Source organism: Nomascus leucogenys, chromosome 11, assembly GCF_006542625.1.
Source record: "Nomascus leucogenys isolate Asia chromosome 11, Asia_NLE_v1, whole genome shotgun sequence".
In the NCBI taxonomy this organism is placed as follows: domain Eukaryota; kingdom Metazoa; phylum Chordata; class Mammalia; order Primates; family Hylobatidae; genus Nomascus; species Nomascus leucogenys.
In genome coordinates this window covers 17,007,036-17,019,387 of record NC_044391.1, presented here as the reverse complement: position 1 = coordinate 17,019,387, position 12,352 = coordinate 17,007,036, and positions in this window count along the sequence as shown.

Below are 12,352 nucleotides of genomic sequence, written 5' to 3'. Positions count from 1 at the left end.
AAGGTCATTCTAGTAATTTATTAATTTCATTAATTTTATCAAATAATTAACTTCTGGTTTTGTTGATTTTCTCTATTATTTTTGTTTCTTTTTTCTATTTTAATTTTATTACTTTGTTTATTATGTTTAGTTTAGGTTCCATTTTTACTGTTCTAAGATTCTAAACTTGGAAACAAAAGTCATTTCTTTACACCTTTCTACTTATCTAATGTTACATTTAAAACTATACATTTCCTTTAAGAATTGAGTTAGATGCATTTCACTAATTTTAATTTGTTGTGCATTTCTTATCCAATTAAATATGTTTTCTAATTTCTAGGTAATACTATTTATCCTCAAGTTTTTTGGTAGATATTATTATAGCTGTACCAGGTTTTTTATGCTTACTGTTTACATAATGAATCTTTTTTAAAAAATCCTTTAGTTTTCAAACTTTTTGTGCTTTAATGGTTATATTTAATTTTTGTAAGTACACAGTTGGGTCTTTTAAATCCAGTTTCACAGTTTGTACATCTAATGGAAATGTTTTGTTTTTAAAATTTGAACATAATTATTGACATGCTTGAACTTAAGACTATTATACAGATATTTGATTTCTTTTTTGTCCTTTTTGTTCATTATTCCTTAGTTATAGTCTGTCTGTCTCTGGACAGACAATATACTTTTAGTATTCCATTTTATCTCATTTTAGTCATTCCTCTTTCTGTTTTCCAGTGGTGTTTCTTTAGGTAACAAATATGCATTTATAATTTTTCACAGTCTATATTTAAAAACCCTATTATGTCATAAAAATTTAAGAAATTTATGACAATATATTTTTCAATTGTCAGATATTTTACTTCTAAATATTCTATAAACATATTTTTGTTATTTTTATTTAAATGTTGTCTTTAAGAAGACAACAAAATATGTATAAGTATAGAAATAATTTCAATGGCTGCTAATAATTACTGATCAATTTGCTTTTTATACTTTTCTCCACTCTTTCTTATAAACTAGATTTCTATGTGATATCATTATCTTTTGGCTTATAGAAATTCTTTTAATTTTTTTATAGTAGAGATTAATTCTTTTAGGTTTTTACTCTCTAAAAATGATTAATGAGTTGAAATGTTTACCAACAAAACTGACAAAGTAAAAAGTATTATTTCATAGGTTTCTTAGAAATGGGCACTCTCACACTTCTATAAGGAGTAGAAAAATGGTAGAACTACACAAATCAAATAAAAAATGTCAGGCCAGGTGCAGTGGCTCATGCCTGTAATCCTAGCACTTTGAGAGGCCGAGGCGGGCAGATTGCCTGAACTCAGGAGTTTGAGACCAGCCTAGGCAACATGGTGAAACCCCATCTCTACTAAAATACAAAAAAATGAGGCAGGCGTGGTGGCATGCGCCTCTAGTCTCAGCTACTCGGGAGGCTGAGGCAGGAGAATTGTTTGAACCAGGAAGCAGAGGTTGCAGTGAGCTGAAATTGTGCCACTGCACTCCAGCCTGGGCGACAGAGTGAGACTCTGTCTCCAAACAAACAAATAAACAAACAAACAAAAACTTTATCTTCTGTCTTAAATATTAAAACCCTGGAATTTATAAGAACATTTAAATGTGTGTAAAGTTATATCTACAAGGGTGCACATTGCAGCTTTCTTTTCTTTTTTTTGTAGTGAATCTTCTTTTTTTAATTTTATTTTAAGTTCTCAGATACATATGCAGGTTTGTTACATGGGTAAACCTGTGTCATGGGGTTTGTTGTATAGATTATTTCATTACCCTCGTATTAAGCCTAGTACTCATTATTTATTTTTCCTGATCTTTTCCCTTTTCCCTCTGATAGGCCCCAGTGTATGTTGTTTCTCTCTCTGTGTCCATTTGTCTCATAATTTAACTCCAAATTTTAAGTGAAAACATGTGGTATTTGGTTTTCTGTTCTACGTTGGTTTGCTAAGGATAATGGCCTCCAGCTCCATCCATGTCCCTGCAAAGGACATGATCTCATTCTTTTTTAATGGCTGCATAGTATTCCATGGTGTATATGTACCACATTTCCTTATTCAGTCTATTATTGATGGGCATTCCGTGTCTTTGCTATAGTGAATAGTGCTGCAGTGAATATATGTGTGCCCGTATCTTTATAATAGAATGATCTATATTCTTTTGGGTATATATCCAGTAATGAGACTACTGGTTTGAATGGTATTTCTGTCTTTAGGTCTACGAGGAATCACACACTGTCTCCCACAATGGTTGAACTAATTTACACTACCACCAACAGTGTATAAGTGTTCCTTTTTCTCCACAACCTCACAATCATCTGGGTTTTTTTTTTTTTTTGACTTTTTAATGACAGCCATTCTGACTGGTGTGAAATGGTATCTCATTATGGTTTTGATTTGTATTTCCCTAATGATCAGTGATGTTGGGCTTTCTTTCATATGCTTGTTGGCTGCATGCATGTCTTCTTTTGAAAAGAGTCTTATCATGTCCTTTGCCCACTTTTTAATAGGATTTTTTTTCTTGTAAATTTGTTTAAGTTCTTTACAGATGCTGAATATTAGACCTTTGTGAGATACATAGTTTACAAAAAATTTTCTCCCATTCTGTAGGTTGTCTGTTTAATCTGATGATAGTTTTGCTGCACAGAAGCCCTTTAATTAGGTCCCATTTGTCAAATTTTGCTTTTGATGCAATTGTTTTTGGTGTCTTCATCATGAAATCTTTGCCTGTGCCTGTGGCCAGAATGGTATTGTCTAAGACATCTTCCAGAGCTTTTATAGTTTTGGCTTTTACATTTAAGTAAGTCTTTAATCCATCTTGAGTTAATTTTTATATATGGAATTAGAAAGAGGTCCGTTTTCAATCTTCTGCACATGGCTAGCCAGTTATCCCAGCATCATTTATTGAATAGGGAATCTTTCCCCATTGCTTGTTTTTGTCAAGTTTGTTGAAGATCAGATAGTTGTAGGTGTGTGGTCTTATTTCTGGGTTTTCTATTCTTTTCCATTGATTTTTGTCTGTATTTTTGTACCAATACCATGCTGTTTTGGTTACTGTATCCCTGTAGGATAGTTTGAAGTCAGGTGGTGTGATGCTTCCAGCTTTATTCTTTTTGATTAGAATTCCTTTGGCTATTCAGGCTCTATTTTGCTTCCATGTGAATTTTAAAATAGTTTATTCTAGTTTTGTGAAGAATCACAATGGTAGTTTAAGAGGAATAGCATTGAATCTGTAAATTGCTTTGGGCAGTATGTCCATTTTCACAATATTGATTCTTCTTATCCATGTGGATGAAATGTTTTTTCATTTGTTTGTATTATCTCTGATTGTTTTGAGGAGTGATTTATAGTTTTTCTTGTAGAGATCATTCAAATCCCTGGTTAGCTGTATTCCTAGGTATTTCATTATTTTGTGGCAGTTATGAATGGGAGCTTGATTCTAATTTTACTCTTGGCTTGACTGTTGTTGGTGTATAGGAATGCTAGTTACTTCTGCACATTAATTTTGTATCCTGACAATTTGCTGAAATTGTTTATCAGCTTAAGAAGCTTTTGGGATAAGACTATAGGGTTTCCTGTATATAAGATCACTTTATTTGCAAACAGGGGTCTTTTGACTTCCTCTCTTCCTGTTTGGAAGCCCTTTATTTCTTCCTCTTGCCTGATTGCCCTGGTCAGAACTTCCAATACTATGTTGAATGGAGTGGTGAGAGAGGACACCCTTGTCTTGTGCCAGTTTTCAAGGGGAATGCTTCCAGGTTTCACCCATTTAGTATAATGTTGGCTGTGGATTTGTCATATGTGGCTCTTACTATTTTGAGGTATGTTCTTTCAATACATAGTTTATTAAGAGTTTTTTTAAACATGAATGGGTGTTGAATTTTATCAAAAGCCTTTTCTGCATCTATTGAAATAATAGTGTTGTTTTTGTCTTTAGTTCTGGTTTACGTAATGAATCACATTTATTGATTTGTGTGTGTTGAACTAAGCTTGCATCCCAGGGATAAAGCCTACTGGATCATGGTGGATAAGCTTTTCAATGTGCTGCTGGATTCACTTTGCCAGTATTTTGTTGAGGATTTCTCCATCAATATTCAGCAACGATATTAGCCTGAAGTTTTCTTTTATTTTGTTTTGTATCTCTGCCAGGTTTTGGTATCATGGTGATGCTGGCTTCATAGAGAGTTTGGAGGAGTCCCTCTCCTTAATTTTTGGAATAGTTTCAGTAGAAATAGTACCAGTTCTTCTTTGCACATCTGGTAGAATTCAACTGTGAATCTGTATGGTCCTAGGCCTTTTTTGGTTGGTGGGCCATTTATTTCTGTCCCGATTTTAGAGCTCATTATTGGTGTGTTCAGGGATTCCATTTTTAACTGGTTCAGTTTTGAGAGGGTGTATGTGTCCAGGAATTTTATCCATTTCTTCTAGATTTTCTAGTTTATGTACATAGAGGTGTGGAGTCTAAGTCTCTTTGAAGGTCTCTAAGAACTTGTTTTATGAATCTGGGTGCTCCTATGTTGGGTGCATATGTATTTAGGAGAGTTAGATCTTCTTGTATTGAATCCTTTACCGTTATGTAATGCCCTTCTCTGTCTTTTCTGACCTTTGTTGCTTTTAAGTCTCTTTCATCATAAACTAGGATTGGAACCCCTACCTTTTTTCTGTTTTTTCATTTACTTGGTAGGCTTTTCTCCATTCCTTCATTTTGAGCCTATGTTTGTCACTGCATGTGAGATGGGTCTCTTGAAGACAGCATTTCAATGGGTCTTGATTTTTTATCCAGCTTGTCATTCTTTGTCTTTTAATTGGGACATTTAGCCTATTTACATTGAAGGTTAGCATTGATATGTATGGATTTTTATCTTGTCATCATTATGTTAAGCTGGTTGTTTTGCAGACTTGTTTATATGGTTGCTTTATAGTGTGACTGGTCTTTGTACTTCAGTGTGTTTTTGCAGGGGCTTTCCTTTCCATGGTTAGTTTTTCCTTCAGTAGCTCTTGTAAGGAAGGTCTGGTAGTAACACATTCCCTTACCATTTGCTTGTCTGAAACTGATCTTATTTCTACTTTGGTTATGAAGCTTAGTTTTGCCAGATTGGATTTTTTTTTTTTTAAGAATGTTGCAGATTGGCCCCCAATTTCTTCTGGCTTTAGGATTTCAGCTGAGAAGTCTGCTGTTAGTCTGATGGGCTTCCCTTTGTATGTAGCCTAACATTTCTAGCTGCCTTTAATTTTTTTTCTTTCAATTCAACCTTAGAGAATCTGATAATTATGTGTGTTGGAGATAGTCTTCTTGTGAAGTATCTCTGCATTTCTGGAATTTGAATGTTGAATGCTGACCTCTTTAGCGAGGTTGGGGAAGTTCTCATGCCTAACATCCTAAAATATGATTTCCAAGTTGGTTCCGTTCTCCCCATCTCTTTCAGGTACACCAATCAGCTATAGATTTGATCTCTTTACATAATCTGACATTTCTCAGCGGTTTTGTTAATTCATTTTCATTCTTTTTCTCTATTCTTGTTTGCCTGTCTTATTTCAGAAAGCCAGTGTTTAAGAGATGAGATTATTTTCTCTGCTTGGTCTATTCTGCTATCAATACTTGTGATTGCATTGTGAAATTCTTGTAGTGTGTTTTTCAGCTCTCTCAGGTCAGTTATGGTCTTCTCGATAATGGCTGTTTTGTCTGTCAGCCCCTGCAATGTTTTATCATGATTTTTAGCTTCCCTGGATTGTGCTACAACATACTCCTTTAGCTCAATGAAGTTTGTACCTATCCACATTCTGAATTCTACTTTGTCATTTCAGCTCTCTCAGCCTCAGCTTGGTTCTAAACCCTTGCTGGAGAGGTGATGCAATCATTTGGAAGAAAAAAGGCACTTTGGCTTTTTGAGTTTTCAGTGTTCTCATGCTAATTCTTTCTCATTATTGTGGGTTTATCTACCTTTACTTTTTGAGGTTGCTGATCTTTGGATTGTTTTCCTTTTATCTGATTTGATGACATTAAGGATTTGATTGTAGTATAAGGTGGACTCAGATGACTGGCTTTGTTTCTGGGAGGTTTTAGGAGGCCAGCACTCAGCTCCCAACTCCTAGACTGTATACTCTCCCTTGGGGGGACTTGTATTGGGCCCAATTTTGTTGTCTATCTCCTTGGTGTTTGGAGTCCACTGTGCTGGTGGTGCTGAGGTGCAGCAGCTGCAGCCGAGTGCTAGTGGATCCCAGGGTGCCTGCCTCCCTGTGGGTATTCACCACAGTAGCAGAGGCAAGGCAGCTGGTAGGGAGTGGGAGGCCCCTGCTGGAAGCTGTGTGTGCTGTTGCACTAGAGGTGGTGTTGGCTTAGGGCAGTGTGCTGGCTAGTGCACACTGTGCCTTCTTTGTGCTCTGCAAGCAGGAGTGATCAGTTAGGGTGTGGGAGGATCCTCTGTTCTCTGCACGGTATTAGCGCATGGGTGGGATGCTGGAAGGCTGGCTGGCTCTGTTTCTGCCAAGGCTTCATCTACAATGATGGTCAGCAGGGGTGGGAGGGGTGTAATGCATTCCTGCATGCTAGTGGAGCAAGTAAAGCAAAACCCACCTGTGTAGACATGCATCAGCAAAGTGATGTGAGGAGTTGCTGTGGGCTCAGGGGAAGCTGCAGTATGCAGAGGGAATGTGTGGGCTGGTGTGAGGCAATAGGGGCTGTGTTGCTGGAGCTCTCCACCATTCAGGCATGGTCTGCCAGCACAGAAGCTATGGCATGGCCCCCAGGGCACCCAAGACTGCCCTGTAAGCAGGTGTGTCCAGGCTGGAGCTCCATGAGAGGCCAGCTGACCAAGGTGTGCTCAGGTTGGAGTAGCCCTATCTGATGTTCAAGGCTACCCTGAAGAGATCAGGTCTGACAGCTCCCCTAGGACTAAAGTCTCTTATGGGAGCAAATGCAGCCTAGAGGAATGGCCATCCCTGGCCATACTCTGCTACAGATGCTTCCACACCAAACCCTCTGGGCTCAACATCAGCTGGCTTACTGCCCCACCACTTTGCTTATCTCCTGGGGGCTCTACCCCAAAGAGATGCAGGTCAGCAATTGCTCAGTGCACTCAGGCCGCGATGGAGGGTCTGTGCTGTGGACTGAAGCCAGGGGTTCCCTGTTTGGCTACAAGCAGTTGGGGTTGCGTGGTTCCATGGGAGACAGACTGGCCCCCTCTCCTTGGGTCAGCTGCAACTTGTTGAAGGTGTAGATAAGGCACTTAGGGTCTTTACTCCTTTTCACTGAAAAGGCAGTAGCAGAGAAGCTTTCAGTTGCCCCTTGAGGCTCTGTCCAGGGAGTCACTGAGTTGCTACTGCCCAATAGCTCTGGTTGGGGGTGGCTAAAAGCCTAGAACTGCCAGGTGAGGATATATGAGAATGGGCACATGTAACAGTCTGGCCACTTTTCCATAGGGCTGATGTAGTATTCTGGGGTTCCATTCCAGTTCGTAGTTGCCTCAGACTTTCCAGTACCTGGAGGTATCACCAGTGAAGGCTATGAAACAGCAAAGATGGCAGCCTAACCCTCCCTCTGGAAGCTCTGTCCCAGGGAGGTATGGGCCTGTTTCTAGACTGAATGCACCTGTAGGAGGTGGCTGGAGACCCTGGTTGGGAGATCTCTCCCAGTTATGAGGAATGAGATTGGGACCCATTTAAAAAACCAGTCTGGCCACATTTTCATAGAGGAGCTGTACTGTGCTGGGGGTCTACTTTAGCCCCCAGTCACCTTGGACACTCCAAAGCCCAAAGGCTGGAAAAGCTGTCTCCCAAACAGCAAAGATGGTGGACTGCCCCTCTCTCTGGGTGCTCCATCCCAGGGAGGTTTCAAAACTGCATCAGGTCGGGCATGGTGGTTCACGCCTGTAATCCCAGCACTTTAGGAGGCCAAGGCAGGCAGATTACTTGAGGTCAGGATTTAAGAGACCAGCTTGGCCAATATGGTGAAACCCCTTCTCTACTAAAAATACAAAAATTGGCTGGGCGTCATGACGGGTGCCTATAATCCCAGGTACTCAGGAGGCTGAGGCACAAGAATTGCTTGAACCCGGGAGGTGGAGGTTGCAGTGAGCCGAGATCGCACCACTGCACTTCAGCCTGGGAGACAGAGTGAGACTCAGTCTCAAAAAACAAACAAACAAAAACCAAACAAGTAACAACAAAAAAACTGCGTCAAGTGGAGATCACTGGTGGGGGTGGCTGAAGACTCCAGCTGGGAGGTCCCAACCAGTGAGGAGGAATGAGATCAGGGACCTGCTTGATAAAGCAGTCTGGCCATGATTTGGTAGAGCAGCTGTGCTGTGCTGGGGCACTGCCTCCGTGCTCAGTCATCTCAGACACTTCCAAGCCCGAAGACTGGAACGGCTAAGTCACCCAAACAGCAAAGATAGTGTCCCCTACTCCCCCACCTCCAGGGGCACCATCTCAGAGAGGTGTAACGCTGCTCCCAGTGGCTGGCTGGAATTCCAAGCCAGAGTGGGTCTTATCCCGTGAAGTGCCAGGGAAGTGGGGTCTGCAGATGGTCGCTGCTCAGCCCCGTGGATTCAGCCTCCTTTTTAGGGGTATGTATGGGGATCCAACCTCCCACTTTGCCAGACTCACAGCTACTTTTGCCAGAAAGCTCAGAAAGCCCGAGTTTCCAAGTCTTCCTGGTCACCATGCGTGCCTGAGCGGCTGCCATGCCAAGACTCCAGGTAGCCCTGTGTGTCATACTGAAGGCCCTCGTGGAGTGGGTTCACGAGGGGATCTCCTGACCCAAGGGTTGCAAAGATACATGGGAGAATCATGGGTCCCTGGGGTTGCACGTTCGCTCACCACTTCCTTGGGCGGGGGAGGCTTCCTTGGCTCCGTGCTGCCCCCAGGTGGGCGGTTGTCCTGCCTTGCTTTTCTCTGTCTCCGTGGGTCAAGTCGTTTCCTTGATTAGTCCCAATGCAAGTACCTGGATGTTTCTGTTGGAAGTGCTGTATTTACTCGCCCCTTCCGTTTCTCTTTCCGAGAGCCAACACATATTAGCTGCTTCTAGTCTGCCATCTTGGACTCTTCCTCAGCTTTATTTTCAATAGCAAAAAGTGGATATAACCTTAAAGTTATTTAGTAAATGACAATATACCAAGATGATGAAATATTTAGCTTTTAAAATTTGTTTGCAGATTGCATTGCTAGAGTTGAGGAAGTGCTACAAGACTGTTTTGTATAATATAAAATAACTTTTAAAATACATGTGTTGTAACCTACATAGAATAAGAGATACACATAAAAGTTTTGCAGTGGTGATATATTTTTTGTGTTTGTCAACTTTTCTTCCGTTAGTATGTAATTAGACAAAAGTTCTATAATACTTATCCAAGGAAGATTTATCAAGGACACTAGGAAATATTAAATATACTGTAGAATGGAAAGCAACTTAGAACTGCTACTGATTTTTGGAATATAGGTAACTCTCTAAGGAGCATAGATGTGTATCTTGCCTAAAGGACCAACAATAAAGCCATGTAATTTGTGTTCCTGTTTTCTCGCTTCTTTGCCTGGTGAGCTGTGGAGAAGAGATAAAAGTTGAGAAAGACATGGAAGCCACATAATGTAATCCCGAATTAAAAAAAAAAAAAGCCAATTATAAGTGAAAGTGTCATTAAATGTTATAGCACTAATGAAAAGACTGGTTTATATCTTTGCAGGTTCCAAAATGTTTTGAAGGTATTTTTATGTTTTCTGGAATGTGTTTATCCTTTTTACTAGAGAACTGGAAACTGGAAATTGTTAGTTTGTTGGCCTGAAGCTAGTTAACCTGTCAGAAAAACAGTAATGAATAGAAGGGTGTGTTCCATACTCTACTCAACTCTACTTCAATTTTTATTTTTATTTATGCACACATACATTACCTTAAGATAGAATATGCTATTGTGCATTTTAAGGTCATATGACAAATTGGAATTTAGATCCCATGACAACAGGTTAATTGCCAACTTTATTCTCTTGGTGCAATAAAAACTACAGAACATTTACATTTGAAAGAGAATTGTTAAAGGTGTTTATCTTACCTTAGTATATTTTATATTTTGTGATATTTTGAAAGTGTTATTTAGCATTTGATGGTTACTATCAGAAAGAAATATGACCCAATTACTACTTAATAATTAAAAATATTACTGTTCCTAATAGTAACAAATTGGAAGCACTTATGTTAGAACTGAAGACAAAATATGGAAAAACTTAAACATGGTAAGTGTATGAGAATAGAAATTTTTATTTTTATATGTTTATATATTTTCTTTAACAGTGTATTGTGACCAATATCCATGGTAATAAATATTTTTCAAAAACATTATTTTCAATGGCTATAAAGTATTCTCCTAAAGGAAACACCTCTTCTTCCACCATCCAGCAATAGATTGCTGATGAACTATGCATTCTTTTTCCCAGGACAATATAATATAATAAAGTTACACGAGTTTTAAGAAATAGTTTTATAAAATTCCCCATGTGACAGTAATTGTACCATGAGTTTACCAAAAAAAAAAAAATAAGGGTAATTTCCTAAGTAACTGCTTATTTTTAACTTCTGGATAGTATATATCATATTAACTATATTTTAAATTTTATCTGCTAGAATGCTTAAAGTTGTGATCTATCATTAGAAGCTATATATAACTTCACTTAGTTTTTCTATACCTCAACCTCACTTACTCTAAATTTAATTTAGCTTGCCATATTTATGTATCCTAATGAGATTTATTAAATTTATTGGAAAAAATTAGTGTATGAATAACAATAGAACAACAGCAAAAATTACCACAAGAAAATTACCTGGCTTCTGAAAATATCAGTTTCCTCATCTACAAAATGTGGATAATTATTCCAATATTTTTTGGTAGGGTGTATGTGAGATTTAAATTAGATAATTAAAGTGAAAGCCTATTACAGAGGCAGGAGGAGTGCAATATTCAAAAGGTGTTTTCCTTCTTTCCTTTTTTTGGGAGATAAAAACCACTAAATAAATTCCATATTCATTTAGCTAACACATTTTCTGTTAAATGTAGCCATTTGGAAACCACCCCAAGTAGATAATAACATATTCAGCATTACCCATATCGTGGTATTTTAAATTGAGCAACTTTATATATAAAATTTTTTAAAAATGCTAATGATTTTTTTTCAGTTTTCAAATAATTGTTTTGGTATCATATAAATAAATGCTATTTATCCTATTTTTCTTTACTATGAAAAAGATAATTTCTTTAGCAGTATAATCTTAAAATATACTATGACTATTTTTATAAAACTTTATACAAAAGGTAAGATATTTCAAATATTGAATTTGTGTAAGAAAATAAGTAAAGGAGATGAAAAATTCAGTGCAACCCACTCCTGATACTAAATAAGGTAAATTTTATCAATAATCAGATTGCTAATAAATCAGAGATGCCTGTATTTATGAAGAGATATTTGCCTCCCAACATATGTTTGTGTTAATTTGCATTCCAAGAGTAAATTGGAAGGAAGAGAACTAGCTAAATTTGAAAAACAAATTGAAATCTCTAACTGTTACCTGAATGTAATTATTAGTCTGTGCTTTTGCCTACAGCAAAGATCTCTTTTATTTCTTAAATTGAAAGTGAGTGAGAGGAGAGAGGAGGGAGAGAGAGATCATTTAAGAAGACAGAAATTTTCTATTACTCTGAAAATAAACAGGACATCATAAAAATTTATATCTATACTAAGTATAACTGTCACCATTTAAAACATGCATCTTTTTGAGGATTCCTGTCTATACCTTGAAGCAGTACTTTAATTATGATCTCAATTTGATGAGCTTTTGTAAATAACCTGGCAATTATTCCTGATGTACTACTGCATTTTGTCTATTAGTGTTTATTATTTAAATAACCACCATACACAAACACATCTTGGAAATTTTTGTTTCTCTATTATGTTACCTATTGATAATTTTAAAAAGAAAGCATGGTCAAAATAAAATTTCCTTAATCAGACAAATTCTTAGTTTATAAATTAGTTCTTGAAATAATTTGGGTGCTTTTTCAGGACCTTACTTACCTTAAGTAGTACATTAGTAGTGGGTAAAAAATTAGTGCTGTTATTTTTGTCAGAGTTACCAATATTTGTAAAGGAGTTGCCAATAGTTATACATATTATTGAGCCTGTGGCAAGATTTTTCTTGGGCCACTGAGTGTTATTTAAATATTTTGGGGGGCCAGGTGCCGTGGCTTACACCTGTAATCCTAGCACTTTGGGAGGCTGAGGCTGGTGGACCACTTGAAGTCAGGAGTTTGAGACCAGCCTGGCCAACATGGCAAAACCCTGTCTCTACTAAAAATACAAAAATTAGCCAGGCGTGGTGGTGG